The 21,018-nt window shown below is 40.9% G+C and overlaps 1 protein-coding gene across 2 annotated transcripts in view; it reads left to right on the forward strand.

Annotated features, from left to right (window-relative positions):
• The window catches only part of LOC122716110, a 121,957-nt gene that overhangs the window by 17,352 nt on the left and 83,587 nt on the right, over positions 1-21,018 (forward strand). The window lies entirely within an intron of this gene.

Consider the following 21,018-nt stretch of genomic DNA (forward strand, 5'->3'; position numbering starts at 1 on the left):
GCTGGCTACAAACAGCTTGGAATTGCGAGCAGATCGGGAACAGGTTGTCCTGGTTAACTTGCCGCATCCGGCGTGTGTCTTTGTTCAGATCTGACACTATCTGACGGTCCGGTTTGTTTAGAGACTTGCTCGATGGCTGCTCGCTGTTCAATCAATCGCCTTGTCTTTGTTCGTAAACAATTCTCACTTTCCTCGCGCCTCTTAAACGGAAGACACGATTCTCCCTCTCTCTCTCACGAATAAAAGCGGATCTTTCTTGGTGGGATAAATTCAATTCCTTCGTCAGAATGAATGAATTAACATGTTAAATTCGGTAGGTTGATCGAATTTTAATTAAGAGGGAATCGAAAAACTTTTTCGTTTAATTCGTTCGGTTGTTTCGAGAATTCGATTTGACGGGTCTGCTTGGAATTTTATTATCATGCAAATGCTACGTTCGATTAATTCGATTAATAGAGCTATCATTAGCTCTCTTCTGAATTGAAATCAACTTTTATTCATATATATATGTGTGTATATATCTCTTATTCGTTATTGGAAAAATTTACTCGTCTCCTTTTCTCTTCGTCAAATTTTCTCCTCTCCTCTTGTCTCTCGATTAATCCGATTTAATCGAGATCTCACCGTCTTTGTCTATTAGTTTGTCAGAAGCTTGTTGCTTCGAATGCGACGAGATTTATTTCAGTCAAGTCACGTTAAAATGGTGAGCGAAATAACTCGGAATGTTGGGCATCATTTTGCGGAAATTTTGCATGGAAACTCGTGGAAAAAGCAAAAGTCATGCGCGAGCGTACGTGGACCTTGCGAGAGCGCACCGAGTAAACAAGTGTGAGTGTGCAAATGCGGCGAAAAGTTCACGCGTGATTCGCGAGAGCTCGTGCAAACACCCGACGAAAGCTCACGCGTGTGATTTACCAAATCCCCCGCTGTTTTGCGAACGCTGACGCGTGCTCGCGAAAAAGCTCGCGGATAAGAGTCGAAAATGTACTCGCACTTGACCGACGTTCAAATATTTCACGTCGATATGCAGTATCCTCGTACATCAATTCGAGTACGATCTATGTACAAAAAGAAGAAGAAGAAGAAGAAGAAGAAGAAAAAAATTATTTTGCCTTTCCGATAAATTTGATGAAAATTGAACCAACCAAAAGAAACGAGATTGTGCATTTGCCGGACGCGTGCACCGGTCGAGCTTTTTACTCACTTTATTCACTCTCATCCCATTGGAAACTGGCGACTGTTTTAATCTCGGTCACAATGGTTTCGACCATTTACGGATTTCCTCGGATTGTCGGAAAAAGCTAAGGTTCAAAAAACGTTTCGCTAAGAAATCTTTCTGTATACGTTACCTTTTTAACGAGGTAATTAAGTTTCACCGCCACGAAAACGAGCGCGAAACGAGCAAAGAAGCGAAAGAGCCATCCTTTTGTTCGATCCTGCGTGTCCCGAAAATTCTTCCCTCGATCTTCCACGCCACGGAATTCCTCTCTTCCGATCTTAATTCTAGTTTCAACCTGGAATGAAGTGTATATATATATATAATTCCGGAGATTCCTGATTTAACCAGCCCTTGCATCCTCTGCAAGGTAAACTCTTTTCGACATAGTGATCCAGAAGACAGGAAGCGAAGGATAATAAGAAATAAGAGGTTGAGGGAACAATGCGAAGAACGTCGAATTAATAACGATTTTACCGTCCAACGTTTCGAACGATTTACGCGCGATATCTTCCCTCCCTCCTCCCTCCTTCTCTTTCATGCATTATTAAACCGAGCGAGAAAGTAAATTCGTAACGTTCTCCCAACGAGGATCAGGGGAGGGAAGGCAGATTTACTCTCGCCACGCCGTCATTTCGAAACGATCCTTTGATATTTGATCGTGCCACTTTTCGAGAATTCTCCCCTGTTCCTCCCTCTTCCGGTTCGGCAAACGTTTTTCAAGGGTGGACGCGTGGCGTAATCGTAACGTAGCCCCATCTTTGCATCAATCGTGTCTGCACGGGGCGCGAGTAATCGTTTGGTGGAAGTATCGGTTATACATAAATAGATTTTGCACGGTCGCAGTTTTCTTCTCGGTGGTGCACGTCGTCTATTTTCCCTGGCCGCCAGCTATCGGATTTTTCAGGGTTATTTGCTCTCGAGTCGAGCTCTGTTTTGAATCACAACGTAGGAACAGCAGGAGGAAGAGGAGAGAGAGAGAGAAAAAAAAGGAAGAAGAAAAAAGAAATCAATTCCATCCCGGTCCAATTGGTGCGAATTCATTATTTCGCTTCTTTGTATCGTTTCCTTCCGAACAAGCTGTCCGTGATGTTTATCCTTTCGTTCCCCGAAGAAGATCAATTTTCCTCGGTTGGTGTGCAAATATACCAATACACGCGACGATTAACATTACTCGATTTAAATCGGAAGGTAAAATATGCAAATCCCTTTTCCCATTATTTTTTAACCACGACGGCTTCCGCGTCGATACATTTTCGAACGTGGTGCGCGATTTCGTTTTTTTTTTTTTTTTTTTTNTTTTTTTTTTTTTTTTTTTTTTTTCCACCACTAGTACTATTACCACCTCGTCGAATATTCCCTTTCATAGGCGTTGTCACGAGAGCTAAATTTTCCAGCACTGTTTGACAGACTCGAAAGTTTTGTCCTTTGTTTCGGGAAATTAGTTAGCGGACAGTTTGAAAATAAAAGCGGGGAAATTCGGGATGTATTGATGTCGAAACACCTGTGCATGCTGCATTATTTCTCAGCTACACGGAATCGTTATATTAACGTTATATTAATTTTATTTCCAAAAATATTCCACGTTGTATTATCATTTTTTTTTCACGTTTCGGATAGAATAACATGTTCGAAAGAATTTATATCCGAGGATGATATTATGTATTCGGACGATGGGTTCAGACCCTTCGAGTTTCCCGAATGTCTGAAATTTTCCTCGATTAATTCGTCAAACAGTGACGCCTTTGACGAAATGGAAACGGAATCCAGTAGTATAGGTTGGTATTGCACGTCGGACACGTAATGGAACAATGCATAAGGTTTCGGACAACACGGATGGAACAAAGCGCAACGCTACGGGCAATGCAGTACGGCGAGGCAAACCGTGGCAACCCTACCGTCATTACGGTTAGAAACAGCCAGCAACGCCACCGGCAGATACCCGTGTAGAATCTGTTTCTCCACGTTGCATGTCGACCTAGAATCTTCTTCTTTTTAAATAACATCTTCCCCACGGACTGTGAAATAATTCCTTGCACGAATCTTCATTTATCGCCATAATTCCATTTACGCTCGAGATATTTTTTTTTTTTAAGGAAAATAGACATTTGTTTCAATTAAAAAAAAAAGAAAAAGAAAAAGAAGGAAAGAGTGTAATTTTTATAATACAACTTCGCGAGAATAGGGATACTTTCGAGAGTATTTTAAACGAATCTTAAACAATAAGAAGAGTATTTCTTTTTATAGTTTCTACTTGAACTACCTACTAGAGAGAAATAAGATTTTTCCAAAGTCTCGAAACCGGTGTGATTTGCCCCATAGGTGGGATAAAACCAGACGGCCATTTGAAACAATGTAAAAGGGTTACTTTCTCGGAAAGTATCGTTCGAAGCAAGGAAAAATCTCGCGAAATTTTCTCTCTTTCCTTTTATATTTAAGACACGAGATCCCTAGATCTCGTCGATAAATAAATCCTTGCCTTGCCTCGATGACGCAAATCTTTAAATATAAGACGCACCGAAAGCCGAACCGAACGTTTCCATGGATTCTCCCTGGCCACATCAGGATCGATTCTCCCGTTGTGTACGGCAACACAACAGGGACGCGTCTGGCCTCATCTGGACAGAACGCGAGGGCCATGAATTAACTCTCGTTGGCGTAAAGCAGATGCCAGAATCGGTTACTCGGAGGGAGTGCTGTGGCATCTCTTCGGTCCATTTGCGAAGGGGTCGACATTCACCTCCCACGAGTCACTTCGTTAGATCGTGCGTAGTGGCTGTGCGCGCGGCCTATTTCGTCTCGCGTCTAAATGCTTCATTGTGTGGGTCGCAAATACCGGACAAACCGTGTGCACCTCTCGTCACACACGATTTACCAGGGTTCCAGCGCCGTTGCCTCGTTCCCTTGCACCGGCTGGAAAATCGATGCCTGACGGACGTTAAATAAAAATCTTCTCGCCCGATATCACAGCCCCGTATTACACACCACGTGTAAATATATATAAATAAGGTTTCAAGTGTGGATAATTAATTTAAATTCGAAGATTAAGCGCGGAGGATATTGCTTTAGATTTATTCTTGATCGTCGAGGAAAAGAGTTTGCACGATTATTTCAGGGTGAAGTAAAATAGATTCTAATGGCGAACGTTACGATTGTAAGCTCGGCGTACTATTATTTCTTCGTTAAGTTTCTGGATAATTCACAGAAAATCGGGTGTCTCGAATGCACGAGTTCTCGTCGCTGCGAATCCTTCCAGGAACAATCAGTTTCGCTCGACCCTTACTTCGAGATAAAAAAAAAAACAGAAGACTTTAACTAGATCTAGTAAAAGTGGAATTTAGGAATTATTTTCCTCGCGTGTAATATCTTCGATTATATATTTTCTCGTCGTCTCGTTCAATATCTGGCCCGGTCTTGTCGCTTTTATGAAGGCAACGAGAGAGGGTTGACAACGGAAAGAACAAGAAGAGAGAGGGAGATGAGAATATATTCCTACTTTGCCGTCTCCTCGATAAATCCTCCTCCTTGTTTCCCAAGCTTCCTCGCGTCTTTTCTAACTTCATTTCGTTCATTCTCCTTCACTTTGATATCCATCCTCGTTCGTGATCGCATAATGCATGGTGCACGTATACAAACATCGTGACATCGAGATAATTTAATTGATATTGCTCTTTTCCATGAAAACTGAAAACTGACGTAGAAGAAAATTTTAAATTAACGGGGAGGGGGGAAGGGAGGAGAGGGGAAGGTTACTTCTCCACGTTAAATCGCAATAATCTATAATTTACGAAGCGGTATAACATCGCATAACGTGTTAACGAAAATTGAGAGAGAAAGGGAGAGATGAGGAGGTGACGAAAGTGTCATCTCGTTTTAACGTTTCTCCATACACTTCTGGAAGAAGATACATATATATATATATATATATATATAAAATATACGGCTTACGTGCATGTCCTATGATCACCTTTCTTATAGAATCTCTCTTCTCCTCCCCTCTTCTTCAACTTCTTTTTCAACCGTGCTGAAAATTATGTCCTTTATAGCATTCGGACCGTTTACCATTCTCGAGCGCTCTTTTGCATTTTCACGCTCACTTTCTCCCTCCCTTGGTGCGCGTCGAGAGGGCCGACAAAGAGGCGAAAGAAAACGAATACTCTCCGAGGAGAGAAAGAGAGAGAGAGAGAGAGAGAGAGAGAGAGAGAGAGAGAGAGAGAGAGAGAAACCCTTTAAAGAACCTCTCCGGAAAGGCGACTGGAAAGTTTCGCGCGGGCTCAAACACGCGGAAACTTGTCTTGTTTCGGGTTGTCTCGGGATAGAGGGGGGAGGGGTGTTCTTTCGTTATTTCATCCCCGTGTTTCCAGTGATTATTTAAATGCCCGCGTGTCTCATCAGCGTTTCGAGTATTTTTAAAAATTTAACGAGGCACCTTTCCACCCCGTGCACTCTCTCTCTCTCTCTCTCTCTCGTTCCATACCCTTCTTCCAGCGTCTGTTTGCTCGTGCATCTGGGTTACGTGGATCTCCGCGTTCCCTCCTGTATTGTGCCAGGTCGTTTATGCATCTTCCCCGTCGTGTTCGTTTGTCGAGCGAAATTTCGGCTCTTTTCCTCCTTACCAAAGGAGAGAAAAGTCCTGTTCGTTTTTTCTTTCTTTCTTCTTTTTTTTTTTTTTTTTTTTTTTTAAGTAGAACGATCATGCGTGGGTCGTTTTTAAAATGTACTCGTTCTCGAGTTTTTCCTCTGCGTGTTAATAAACGGGCAAGATAGATAGATAGATTGATGATGACGGGAAATTATTTATTTAGTAGAGTTATAAATAATTTCAAATTTACGATAGAAGTAGGTATGTATCTCGCATTGTCATTTTATGTATTCATATAACGTAAACTTTAATAGGATTAGGTTTTAATATCAACGTTTCACGTTTTGTTTTGATCTAGACCGTTTCCAAGAAATGCTAATACTTTGTATATCAAACGTAAATGAAAATATATCGAATTTGTATTATCATTCGGAGAAGACTTTACTTAATAACATCAACTTTTACGTTTATTTTGGTTTAGAATCGTTTCCAAGAAACATTAATACTTTGTATATATCAATTGTAAATACAATAAATGGAACTATATCGAATGTGGAGAGTGGGAAATATTTCATTCTCTCGAACGAAACTCGCCTGAAGAGTCGAGAAAAGAGGCGACGATGAAGGATCGGGGGAATAAAGAGGGGAAGGAGTAGGAAAAAAGGGTTGAAAAAAAGGGATGAACAGGTGGTGCGTATCAGCAGCGGTATGGCGGCATCCAACGAAAGAACGAACGCAATAGGGGAATGTAAAGGTTAATATTTTGCTAGCGTGATTGCACCACTGCGGGGTATCAAATATCACAACTGATAACGAACCGCCGACTGAGAAATCGCGGTGCCTCTATTTCCATTGCAAATCTTTATTGCTCTATCCGCAATGGCTGCGGGTCAGTTTTATCAGCATCGAGTCATTCATTTCCTTTAGCGGTCTACCTTTTTCTTCGCCTTTTCCGCTCTGTTCGCGTTGCTGCACCGCTGTCGTCCACTCGTTTTTTTTTCCCCCCCGCTCGAATCGATTCGTCAGGATTTCTTTCCCCCTTTTTTCTATTTTTACCTCGACGAATTCCTTCCCGTTGCGGTCCCGTTTTATCCTCTAATTTCCCCAATAGAGAAGGGATGGGAAAAAAATAAATAAATAAATAAAAGTTGCCTTATATAAGCCACCAATATAAAAGTGACAAAGCTATTTTTTGACAACGAAACATGGACGTGATAAAGATAATAAACGATATATCGTGGGCATTCGTGGATAAAGTTCGTGAAATCGTAATTTTTCTTTATGGATGGACGAAAGGTTGGGCACCGTTCGATCGTTCCACGGGGTTACGGTAGTATCATATATCTCTCTCGAATAAGAATTGCAGAAATCCTAGGGAATATTCCGAGGACTCTAAAAGGAAGGATATTAAAGATGTATGCCGTATCCGTAAGAGGATATCGATGCTTCTTCTGCGAGCCTCGTCGTCGGGGATTTTTTCCTCTTCTCGAACACGCTTTCAAAGACGCCGCTTAAAGTTCGAATCCCTGTGTCGTAATATCCTCGAAGATTCGATAACTTGGAGGACGAGGCGTTGATTCGAGAAAACGGAATAGAAATCTTTTATCAACTTGGTGTATTACAGTTAGACATCATTCCCTCCGTTAAAAAAAGAATAACGAGGAAATATGAAAGGAAGAAAGAAGGAGGGGAGGAGGAGGAGGAGGAGGAGGAGGAGGAGGAGGAGAGAGAGAAAGAGAGAGAGAGAAAGAGAAAAAAGAACAACTGTTATCGAATTTGGCTTTCGTTTCAGGGCACACACTTTCGTCAATGCGCCGTCTGGTGGCGTCGGTGAGGCGGGAAATAAAAAGAAGGAGAGGAAATGCGGTTGTTCCATATTGCTGCGTCACGTTTATCGTGCAACGAGCGCGAGATTCTCGCATGCAAAGTGCAATCTTCTGGACCGAAGGATAATTCACATTTTATGCTTTGAAGGAAGAGAAGGAAAAAAAAAAAGTTTCCATTCAAAATTTCCTATCTTCTCTCTCTCTCTCTCTCTCTCTCTCTCTCTCTCTCTCTCTCTCTCTCTCTCTCTCTCTCCCTCTCTCTTTCTCTCTCTCTCCCCCTCTCCCTTTCCCTTCGGCTGTTCGAGCCAACGATACGATTAAATTTTCTATTTTTCTTCGATAACATCGCCGTGTTATTTCCGCGATAAAAAGATCCCCCTTGCATTTTTATTTTCGCTCCCTTCCACTTTCCTAATTCGAATCGCCTCCCTTCTTTTCTCTCTCCCTTCTTTTTTCTTCTTCTTTTTTTTTTTTTTTTTCTTATTTTCGTTTACCAGTAGAGCAATTTTCCCGACTAATTAGAATTTCTAATTAGACCCGTGAAACCGTTCGAACGTAAATTCGGAAAAGTATGATTCAGCTTTTACTGAAATTGGAGGATCGCGCGAATCGTAATATTTTTTTTCTTTTTTTCGTCCGGCGTTCGTTCTTCTATTCAAAAAAAAAAAAAAAAAAAAAAAAAAAAGAAAAAAAAAGGAGAGAGAAAAAAGAAGAAAAATATACAAAGATGTTGCAGATCGAGAATGAAATTGTGAGAAACAAGCATCGGAATTCAGGTAATATAAATTAAGAGCGGAATTCGAGTTCATATGTGCGCGCATTCACATGCATGGCGTGGAAAAATTTTAGCACCGTGTATCTTGAACACGGAGTGCTCTTTCGCGTATTGTACCGAGGCACGTGAAGCAAGGAAAATACAGAGGGAAAAATGGAGGAACGCGTGGGAGGGGGGGGGGAGGGGAACACGAGAATCTAAAAGCCATTTTAAAGCCGAGTTCTCTCTTTCTCTTGCTCTCCCTTCTTCCCCACCCTTTCCCTTCCCCTTCCCCTTCCCCTTCCTGGCCGTACCGGTGGCAGAATTTTAATTCAACCACGATAGCTGACGGATAAACCGGATGGATTCGATGGCTGCGAGGTTTTTCGCTCAAGGCTTTCGACGATCCAACGAAAGTTGGCTTTATCCCTGTCCTTATCCCCTTGGTTGACCTTATTTTCCTCCCCAGGCCGCGGCATTAGCGGAAGAAATGTGGTGAAAGTTCCGCATCCGGTATTCAACCCTCGTCGGCTCGCGCGCCGAGGAGGAAGAAGAAGTGTTTGGCCGCGGGAAAAGTTTCTCAACGGGAATATTTGCGTCGGAGTTGCCGATGGTACGTGGCGAATTGGCTTTTCCGGAAGTTTTTAGGCCTCCGTTGTTCTTTCCCTCCTCCACCTTCCTTCTTACCGATTAATCGGTAAGAATCCGGGGGGTTGAAGAGGTCAAACACTCGATTCATCGATGATGGAAATAGTTTTAATGTTAAATATTTGATAATGCAATTTTAACTTCGATGATGGAATTTTAAAAAAGAGAGAGAGAGAGAGAGAGAAATTTAGGATGGAATCGTAATAATGGATGGTATAAGAGGGTTCGTTGATGCAGAGTAAATGTGAAACCGACCGAATTAAACGGGAATTTGGATTAACGGAGGCCAGATTAATGGAGTTTTATTGTATCGTTAGAGAATAGGACGAAAAGAAATGGCAAAGCCTTCTTAATCCAGACTAATTGGTGAGAGAACTACTCGGAATTAAACGTAGAACTGTATTAATGGCGATGCAATTAATGAAACTTTACTTCGTATGTATCTCGATATCATTTTCAACAATGTTTGAAATGGGGAAAAATGTAGCAGTATATTATTATTCGAATATTTTAATGTTAAACACGATATAATATAATTTAAAATGATAGTAAGATCGTCGTAAATTCAAACAAAATATCCCAAAGAACGAGATCTATATTGTAATATGATTTTGAAAAAGCTGATTAATTTCCTTCTTGAAAACTCTTCTATCAGAGAAGAGGAAAACCAGAAATAAGAAAAAGGTAAATCTCGATCGTGAATGGTGAAGGCTCGAGGAAATTAACGCGTGAAAATCTGATGACGATTCGAAGGCACGTCTCTTGGACACGAACCCACGATAAACCACTGTCAGTCGGCAAAGTAGCTCTCGATATTTGTCGATAAATTCAAATACCAACGACCGACTATTCTGGAGCCACGCCCGACGCACGTGGTCCGACAGAAAATCGTTAAGGATGCAGGGTAGAGACGCAACGAAAGGGTCCTTGGGGATCGCATAATCGCTGCTAGGAAGTTCGATTCACTTGGACGTGCTCTTACGTCCAGAATTGAACAACTTTACGAACGAGGAAAAGAGCGAATTTTTCAATTTTCTTCATCTCTGCAAATCTTACAATCGTCGATTATCATTTCGTCGTTGAGTAAATATTTCACTTTCTCGATATCGATATAGAATTTTAATTATTGTACGGAATTGTCGTTTCTAAATTATATATACGACCCAAAGCAAAGCCTCTCTCCCTCTTAGTATATTTAGTTACTAAGGAACAATCGGGGAGTAGAGCGAATAATACATCAGACTCAGACAACAATCGCGTTTAATTAACCAGATTACATTTTCCGCTAAGAGATGAATACCTCCAATCCTCTAAATTTAATTCAAATCTAAAGACAGTTTCTAACTTATTCGCTACTTTAACGCGAAACACAAAGACAGAGAGGACCGCATACATCTGACACACCGATCCGAATAATCCCCTTGCCTTGGGTAATCTTCATTCACGAAGCAAAGAAATCGATTCCACTCTCCTTTCCATTGTTTCTCCTCCTTTTCCTCCCCCTCCTCGTCATCCATTTGGAATTCAGTCGTTCAAGTGAACAGTCTCGTCTCATAATGCTCGGATCAATTACACTCTCGAGATAAGACGTCTTTACTCTTAGGAAGGAAGGAAGGAAGGAAGGGACGAAAGAAGTTGATATCGACGACGCACGATTCGTTCCCTCGAAGATTCGGGTCGGTGGTGCTGTACTTGTGTATCGAGCCGACCGAATCGATTATGCGTGTCTTTGATGCTCGATGAAGAGACAAAGGGAAAGAAGAAAGAAGAAAGTGAATGAGAGGAACACAAAAAAAAAGAAGAAAAGAAAAAGAGAGGAGCAAATAGTAGAAAAGGTGGTGTCACAGTGGCGAGAGTAGATTCGATTCTGCCCGACTTTGAGGTATCCTCGAGAGATCCGGATCAAGCCGAAGGCTTCTCCTCTCCTCCCCCCTTTCCTTTTCTGTGTTCCACGTACGTGCCGCGAATATATACGGCCATCACGGAGGAAGATCAAGAGGAGGGGTGAATAAGCTCGAAGTAAATCCATCGGTCGGGCTTAGTTATGTAAAGTCTTGCTCTCTACTCGCGACCCGGTGTTGCTTCGCGTTTCTGACTTGCAAATCCAACGACTCGCCTTTCCGAGAAACGCTCTACTCCATTCTAACCTGCAATCTCTTCTATTCGAGATGGAGAGAGAGAAAGAGAGAAAAAAAAAAAAGATCACACGCTCTTAATATCGACGATTTAAAAATTCCGTAAAATTTAGGATTATATATTATAATAAAGGATCGAGTAAAAGTTTCTTGGCCAAAATTTAATCGACGTTCGCTCGATTGTATCGTTGTACGTATATTACGATGTGCGCAAGTGGAACGTGTCAACGATTCGTCGGACACGGATGCATCCCCCTTATGTGTCCACAACTCGATAGCGGCGATAGAGTTTATTTATTTGCGTATATGGAAACGAAGGCGATCAACGGTCGATTTAACGAGGATGGCATCGATCGTGACAACGTTAACGAGCGATTCGGGGAAAGTCGATCACAAATCGGTCGAATTTGCCGCGCCGCTTGGCTACCCCCTCCCCCCTTCAAAACATTCCGCCAATTGCGGTGGACAGAAATTGATTTCCTGCGCGGATGCGGTAAGCTTCGAAACAAGAATGGCCGCAGGCAATTACTTGGTGACAAATAATAACGCCGACACACGGCACGTTCGTCATTATCGTGGCTGAATTCGCGGCCGTTCGACGTGCACCGCTTCTATATTAGGTCGGAGGGGAAGGGTAATCCTCGCCTCCGCGATTACGATGCCATCCATACGTATTTAACAAGTGACTGAAATTTGAGGCCGAACGATATCCAATAACGATGGAAGCAAGCAGGGGGAAAAAAATATTCGAGGCAATTTTCGATTATCTTTTATTTCGCTTTTTCAAACCACTATCGTTATTTTTCAATACGGTTCGCTGGTAATTTCTTATTCGAAAGTTTGACAGTAGTACGAAGATAAAACGGTATGTAGAATTTAAACAGGAGAGAGAACTCTTCGTCGCGAGATACAAAGTGTTGGAAAAAGTATTCGAGATAAGTATTCTTCGAAATAGAACTTCTTTAAAATTGGAACGAACAACTCGAGTTCTTTTGAAAACAAGGCAGTTTTCCTTTTTTTTGAAAAGAAGGATCAATTAAACTGGATGGACTCTAAAGTAAGAAGTAAGGTAAAGAAATTTTTGGAAAAATTGCAATCGAAATTGCGAAGGGAATAGAAGTCGCTTTTTTTTTACAATATTTTTTATCTGAAACTTTTATTCACAAATTCTACAATTATTCGCGTATCTTTAAATCGCATTGCATTGTTAGCAAGGGATGCAAGTTTAATCTCAAAATTATATCGAAAATTTCTCACACGAAGTGTACCAAGTTACTGTTCGATACTGTACAAATTACTGTACAGCGATATTAACGCAATTAACGGTAGTATTTAATATTTTCCGTTATCAAAGAAAGACTCAGACGTGTCTCCACGAGATTGTACGACCGATGTCGATCAACCGGCAGCTACCTCGTTCCTTTCTTCCATCTTCTACGCGCTGCAAATCACTTTGATATCCCCCGAGAATATAATGAAGTAAATCCACGGAACCCTCGATCATCAGCTAGATTGAGGCTTGACCGGGTTTCTTCTCGTCGTCTGATTGCAGAAGGATGTCAAAGAAAAAGAGAAAGTCCCCTCCTTGAAAACGTAACGAGGCAGTAGTTTTTGTGGTCGACTGATACTCTCTCGGCGAATCTCTCTCTCTCTCTCTCTCTCTCTCTCTCTCTCTCTCTCTCTCTCTCTCTCTCCCCCCTTCCTCCTCCCCTTATTAAGAGAAACTGGCGTCAATCGAATCGCGATTTCGCACAATTCTTCTTCCTATCCCATCATCCTCCATTCATTCCAACGTCTCGATTGTTGTTTGTGTCTCTGGAGATATTTTTAATTGGAGGAAGGGGACGGAATGCAACGCGGTGGAAATATTGTATATCCGCGAGGATATTTCTTTCAAACGCGTGAGAATTTGTTTCGCGAAGTTTTTGCAACGAGCGTATCTGTAATGATTCGATTCAAAATACTGGATAACTTTAACCGTATCCGGATCGTTTCCAAGACATATTGAGAGGACAGGTTTTCTCCATCGATTTGTTTTCCGCGCCTGTCGACCCTTTTCACAACTCTCTCAACGTTCGAGTAAGTGTTTAAGAGAGAGAGAGAGAGAGAAACGAACATGTTCTTCCGATGATATATCGTGAAAACGATAATTTTCTTCTTCTTCTTCTTCTTCTTTTTTTCTTTTTAATAAGAACGTTGTTGTTTTAATTTCCTTCTATTTTTATTTCATTTCCAGTACCGTAATGGAAAATGCTTGATAACGATATTTGTTTTTTTTTTTTTTTACGAGAGGAGGATATTCTCTCAAGGGGGACGTTTTCACTTTTATTAAAGCTACTGCTTTCCATCGTACACGAGTGTCCGAGCACTTTTCTCGTGATTTGCATTTAACTGCGCGCATTTAATTAAGAAATTCCGAGTGCCCTATCCCCCCTCCCCCCTCTATCAGAGGAGGAATGTTGAATTATTCGCTTCACCGACCTTTTCAGATCGAATCGGTGTCTCTAACGCGAAAATAACGCCTCTCTCCTTCTTTCAACAAGCATACATCGTCGCGCGATTCTCTAAAACGATTCATTCTTCGAAAGAAGAAAAAAAAAAAAAAATAGACACAGAGGAGATTTAATAATTTTAAACGTAATTTTCAAACGGAATTCGGAAATTTTTATCGAAATACCAATCATCTATTATCACGTTCAGGCCATTGGTTAGAGAAGTATCACGATATGGACGACGTTAACGTTGAAAAAAAAAAATATTATACATCTCGCTTAATATCTCGATGTTCTCGAAACGAGAATACTCGTTATTGGCGATTTTACGCGGCCGTTAGACAATGAAGGATCGACGACTGGCCGTGCGATTGTGGCGGGCGAGAACTAGGTTGAAACAAAGTTGGAAACTTGTCAAAACACACTTTATGCGAGTAATTGAAACGAGCGGTGTACCGGAACCGTTCTTCAAGTGTCTTGAATTCCATTGGCCACCGGGAAATTTCGTGTCGTTGATATTAATCCGAGAGACCTGTTTGTTCCACGGATTAGCCTCTGCTTCGCGTATCTCCTCCCCCATCGCCACCCACTCCGCTCCTCTTATCGAAACGATCTCGAAAACGCGTCCCTAACCAAGCTTCCGCTGGAATCCGAGCAAAATTCTCGATTCTCGATGCCCTTGGCTTCGATGCCTCGACTTTTTTCGATTTTAATTTTCTACGCCACGAAATTTTTAAATTTTTTAAGATTTAATTTTAGAAAATATGGAAAGAGAGAGAGAGGGAGGGAGGGGGAACTCTTTGTAGTTTGAAATTGAATATAAAATTTAAAATTTTAAAGAGAGAATTTTCAGTGTTATGTAGAGTAAGGGAGATAGGAAATTCATCGAAAAATTGTACCATTCTTTGCGTTTAAATAATTTAATAGGTATCTTTAAAATTAAATTCGATTCGACAGAAAAATACCATTACATTTTCCTCTCGTTTTTATACTTTTATTACCAACTTTTCGACTTTTCGTGTTCCATAAATCCCGCGTACACCCTTCGTAATTCACTCTCCATTATACCTTTTCAAGCCGTTAATAAATACGATCCCTCAGTTTTCTCACCACGATGGAATACTCTTCCATAAGAATATCGTAAAGAAAAGAAGTTGCAGAAGCTACAGAAGAACTATCTCTCCGCTCCTTTTCCATCGTCTCTCCCCTCCTTTCTCTCTTTCCTCCTCCCTTTGATGTCCATCACGAGAGTAACAGATTACTTGAAATTCATCCGACGATGACTCGATGGCGGATATATTTCCAAAGTAAAGCCATTAAAGGCGTCTCGAAGGCGAGAAAATGTGAAGGAAGTGGAGGAGGAAAATAAAAGAGAAGGTAGAAGAGGAAAAGGAGAAAGGAGGAAGAAAGTTTCTTGAGAGCTTGGTGGATCGAAGTGGATCGTGAATGGGCCGCTAAAAAAATTTAATGCATTCAGAAACAACGATTCGTTTTAATTATACATACATATATATATATAAGTGGAAGCGCAATTTTTCTAAGATGAAAAAGGGAATTTTTCAAACGAGAAACACGCGCATATTTGTTCAAGCACGAGTTACAGTCCTTCTCGATTACAATGCTTGTTTCGTAAACAATCTGAGAATGATTATCGAGCAAAGGGAAAGTATATATGGATACAGGGCACTATGCAAATCGAGCGAGTAATTATGTTGACGTTGAGCGAAGATAGAAAAATTGAACGACGAAGAAATTTTGTAACAGCGAGGTCTATCGATTATCATCACGAGTAAAATATAAAATTATTCCATTGGTATAAATTTATCCTTAAAAAAAAAAAAAAAAAATTTATCGTTTGGCAATAATACTCGTCCACGTCATACATCAATCGCGATGTCAATTATTTTATTCAATCGTGCGCGTTCAATAAATCCCGTGAATTTAAATTTTTCCCTATCCGAGCTTCGATCTACAGTGCATAACAATATTTCACCGTGAAACCTGCACGACAATAGTATTCCAGCTGCGATCGAAAATGAAACGATTCTACCTCGAGAAAGAGCTCGTTCCTTGTGTGCATCGTAATACAAATAATACGCGCGGCGGAACGTTGAGCAAGCTTTCGAAATTCATCGAATTGGAAAAAATCTTGGAGGAAAACTCGATTTCGAGCAGCGGAAATTTAAAAAATGTGATACGATTCCAAAGTTTAAGCTTTCTCGATCCTTTGTTTGTTTTTTCCACGATATCCCTTCGCGTTTCGTCGGGGCTTTCGATTTTTCTCAAAGATTTTCCCCTCGATTGGACCATATTCGTTACTGCGCACCGTACAGAAACAACGTTTATACCTCGAAACACGTGATCTGATCTGATCGTTTTCCAACTTTCTCGTTTCTACGTTTTTTCCTCGATATTTCACTATATTCCTCCCGTTTTTTTCAAACGCTTTTCTCTTTTCGATTGGATCGCGGCAACAACGATACAGAGGCAACTTTTACAACATTTCGAAATTTGGCACGGTTCCAATTCAACTTTCTCCATTCGTTCATTTGTTTTTCCCCTTCCCCCACCAAAGACTTTCCTCTCGATTGGACTCATTCGTCGCGGTAACACGAAACAAACGTTTATGCACTTTCGAAATGGGTGCTTCTCGATTCTAGGAAGGAAATGGAGTTTCTTTGCCGGCCGGCGGAAAACTCGACGAGTGCATCGTCGAGTGGGGCGGGAATTTAGAAAATGGAAACTCGGTGTCGTTTGACTTTTTCCAGGGAGGGCGGTATCGGGTGAGCGCGAAGGGAATTGTAGATAGTCGGAATTGTCTCGATGGTGGGTAGTGGGTTTAACGCCGTGCCACGGGTATTTTATTCGCGGGAAATGGAGCCACCATTCGTGGCATTTTTCCTCGATATTACAACTTTTATAGACGCGACATCTACTCGAATCCTCGTTTTTTCCCATTTCTCCTTGTAACAGCTTCGAATGGACAAATGGAACGCGAGAAAATTTCCCACCCTTTCTTCCCGATTCTTCACGTATTCTTCACGTTTACAGGATTCTTCGATAGTTTCTCAGACTACTGTGTAAGTTTAGCCTTTAGCCTTTGGCTTTTGGTATCCACGATAGGCGATCGAAAATTGCTCGTGAAGAGGGACAAAAAAAACGGATGCAAATTTTACAAAATTCCCCATTGCCAGGGAAAATATATTTCGTTTTATACGTCATTTTTAATATTCATTAGCTAATAACGATGATTCCATGAAAGCAATTGTTCGAAGATTCGTGATGATGAATTTCTCATCATCATTGGATTCATCGTTAATTCCACGAAGGGGAGGGATTTGAAAGCGATTAAAAATCGATAAAGATAAGATTTTTATCACGAATTTCAATAAATGGAATATTTTCTTATCGACTCCCAAAACATCGCAGCATTAATTAATTTAAACGCAATTGCTCGTCGCAATCAACAGATCGAAGAGAAATTAACAAATCATTCGTTTCATGGGTGAGGTTAGGAGAAAATTTCGTTTCGGAGAAAATTGCACCCACCACCCTTTCAACGTACCGATAAATCGGACGGACAAAAGCCCTCGAGTGAAACGACAGTACGAATGGATTCGCAAGTGTAGTAGGGGGTAGGGGCCGGTTATCGGGGCAACGGCTGTGTCCGCATAATTTCCCTATAAATATCGGGTCCGCAATTTGGCGGCGAATTTGCACCGGAAGACTTATATATGCATGCACTTACGTAAAGTGCGTTTTATCTCGGATTGGATGCGGACAATTCTGGGGGCAAATTTTCTCTGTCCAAATATCAAACTCGGGACGATCCTTCGGATAACGTCGGGATGCCAATGGACGCCGTCCATTGACAAATGTGATCCACGCCTTGCACATACATTACCGGTTTCGATTACCTACCGATTCGTTCCAATCGCACGGCTTGCACGAATTAATCTAATCGTTTATGCGCCATATAATTTCCTGATGAATTATCGTGATGAATTAACGTAGTTCGATACAAATACAAATTAGATCACTTATTATTCGATAATATGAGATGATTTCTCACGTACATTTTTATTATTAATTTATAGAATTACACGAATTAATCTAATCGCTTATGCGCCATGTAATTTCCTGATGAATTATCGTGATGAATTAACGTGGTTCGATACAAATACAAATTAGATCACTTATTATTCGATAATATGAGATGATTTCTCAGGCGACACGTACATTTTTATTATTAATTTATAGAATTGCACGAATTAATCTAATCGCTTATGCGCCATGTAATTTCCTGATGAATTATCGTGATGAATTAACGTGGTTCGATACAAATACAAATTAGATCACTTATTGTACATTTTTATTATTAATTTATAGAATTGTGGGGGGAGAGGGGGAAAACGCAATTTTCCTTCTCCTCGTTTCGTAAATGTAAGAGTGTCGCGTGATCCCAGTTTTATATTTTATATAACGAGAAGATGATCGTCACGAGGATCGATTACCATCGAGAAATATTTATGGTGGAGTAAAAAGTGCAATTGCGACAAGTGCGGTCTCGAGAATGGATGAAACGTTGGTGGAAAATGGGGAGAAAGGAGGGTGAGGGGATGAGAGAGGAGAGGATAGGAAAAAGAAGGAAGGAAGCGGATGAACGGGAACAAAGGAAAGGGATGACGTGTTTTTCTCGTGTTGTTGGATTGATAGAACGATGATAGATGGGGGAATGCGCGAAGATAAAAAGAAAAGAGAAAGAATGAATAGATACTGCAAAGAAAAAAGGATAAAAACTAATAGAAGAGATAAAGATTGAATTCAGTTTAATGTTCCATCATTTTTCGTTTTTCCGATTTCGTTAATGCCGTGTCGTTTCCTCTCAATTCGAACGTCGAAACGCGAAATTATAATTAATTCTCGTTTGCACGCGAGCAACGAGCGAAAGAAAGGGACGAAGGTGGAAAGAGGAGTTTCGGTAAACTCGAAACTTTTGCAACGCTTGTTTCGCCGAACGCCTTGTTCGGTATCTTTCCATCCGCAACTTCCCCCCTACCTACCAACTTCCCTCACCTTCCATCCCATCCATTTTAATTATGACAATGCAAATTTTATTCGAGCCTTTTGGCTTTTTCGCGCAATTTCTTTCGCGCGATAAAAATCCCGAGGAAAGGAACTTCCGCCCGCCCCCTCGCAATAGTCCCTTGTACCTTTGAGAAAGGTAATTAAACGGGCGCCATTCTGTCCGGGGATAGATATTCGGGAACGATTGGGGAGGGGATTAGATTGTTGAAGGCGAACCGAGCCCTTGATAAATATTCAGCCAAGTGGCGGAGAGATTGGACGACCGTTTAAACTTAAGAGGGTACCATTTCGGCCTGTTCCCCTCGAAAGGGGACCGACCGTGAAGAATATTTTTTCCCTCCCCCCCCCGGGATTCGCGGGAAGCTTAAACTCGCCAAACTTGCCCGATTAAATTAACATCCACCTCTTATTTATCGCCGAATTATAATAACTAAGAGAATCTCACCCCCTACCCTTACCTCCTCTTACATCGTATAGCGAGTCTTCTATTCGATTCCAGATCCCACTCCACGAATAAATTTCGAATAATTCAATAAGACGTAGACGATGGAAGATGTAGTTTTGCCTTGGATGGAAGAATAGAATTTCGTGGTTGAGAAAAAAATCTTTATCTCTATAAAGGTAAAATGGGACCGCGAATGCGCGTAAAGGAAATGATAGAAAATGAAACCGGAAGCGAAGGAAAAACTCCTCTTACCAGAGGAGAGAGAGAGAGAGTACTAAGCATCGCGAGTACTAAGAAAATGATGGTTTCGTTTGTTCGACGACAAGTCGGTCTGACACCGAAAGGGTGTTCCATTCTTAGTGTTTCGAGATGAAAATGCAGAAAGTTGCTGGATATTCTGGATACTCCCTTTCACGAGAATATTTACCAAATGATAATTACGGAATTATTATCCAGCCATTCCTGTGTGATCACACTTCGATGGAATGGAAGCTGGGATCGTTCATCCAGTTTTTCCTCCCCTCCTCCTCTTTCCTCGATGCGATTTTACGTCCGACTTTTCGATATCTTTCTCCATTACCATCGATTCAATTCGAGCTTAACGTTAAAAGAATCGAATGTGATTCTTGCTAATAATTTTTAGATCTCAGGAAGTTATAGAAGTTTTTCAGTTGTGCGATTAATATCCTTTTTTTTTTTTTTTCTTCTGAGGGTCATTTCACGTGAAATTTTCTCTTGTCATGGTCATCATATACGCTGACGCGTATAAAATGCACGATGAAATTGAAATATTGATGGATTAATATCACCCATTAAATTTTGTCCCCGGGAAAAATATGTAAAATCGGGTTGAAAACAGTATCGATTAAACGAGCGATGAATGTTTCGAGGAGAAATTTCATCCGAGGAAACGACATTTTATACGCGTAATACTTGAACTTAAGGCTTACTAAGGTGAATTTTCGTGTAAAATTTCGCGGCGGCACTCACTCCTCCTCGTGCTTGCTTTTGCTTGTTATTGAAGCGTCGTTTTACACCCTTCATCTCTCTTGCCTCGTCTTTTTTCAACGTTTATTCCACCCTCCTCCACCCCCCCTCTCTCTCTCTCTCCCTCCACAGTGGCGTTAAACTTGATAAAAATTTCCACGGTTTACGCTAGCCGGTTGGAAATTTGATCGGCCGTGAACCCGATCTCTCGTTTAACGTTGGACGACCCTCGATTTAGCTGGAATAAATTTTTCGTCGCGCTTCTCGCTTCCCTACGTTTCCTTTTTCCACTCCTCGATACGAGGTTCGACGTTCACTTAATCGAATCGAGGAGAGACTGAATGCAGCGCGAATGCAGTCCGCGAATGAGTTCGATATTACGTATCGATGTAAGGGGAGGAAGGGAAGATCGATGGAATCGACGAGGTTCGAATGGAGCACTTCGAGATGATTAATATTATATTAAAAATTATATACCGATATAATAATAATAATCGTGTATAAATCTAAATTTATTTTCTCCAAATTTAACCTTTTTTGCTCGTGGGATTATTACGAGATAAAATTATCGAGTAATTTCCAACTCAGTGACGTTCGAAATCGCGTATCTTTCCGCGACAGTGCGCGATAATTATGCACGATCTCTACTTCTAATCCTTACAAGATCATTGTATTTTTAAAATTTTAAAATTTAAATAAAGAAATAAAGAAATTCAGGCAGCTGATCTCAGCCCTACGAGAATATTAAGTGGTACAGATCAATATTCGAGGTTGACCAGGTTGACCTTTACAAAACGAATACGATACGAAAACGAACGAATACGAAAAAAAAAAAAAAAAAAAAA

This window comes from Apis laboriosa, unplaced genomic scaffold (assembly GCF_014066325.1).
Source record: "Apis laboriosa isolate Shangri-la unplaced genomic scaffold, ASM1406632v1 scaffold42_cov153, whole genome shotgun sequence".
In the NCBI taxonomy this organism is placed as follows: Eukaryota; Metazoa; Arthropoda; class Insecta; order Hymenoptera; family Apidae; genus Apis; species Apis laboriosa.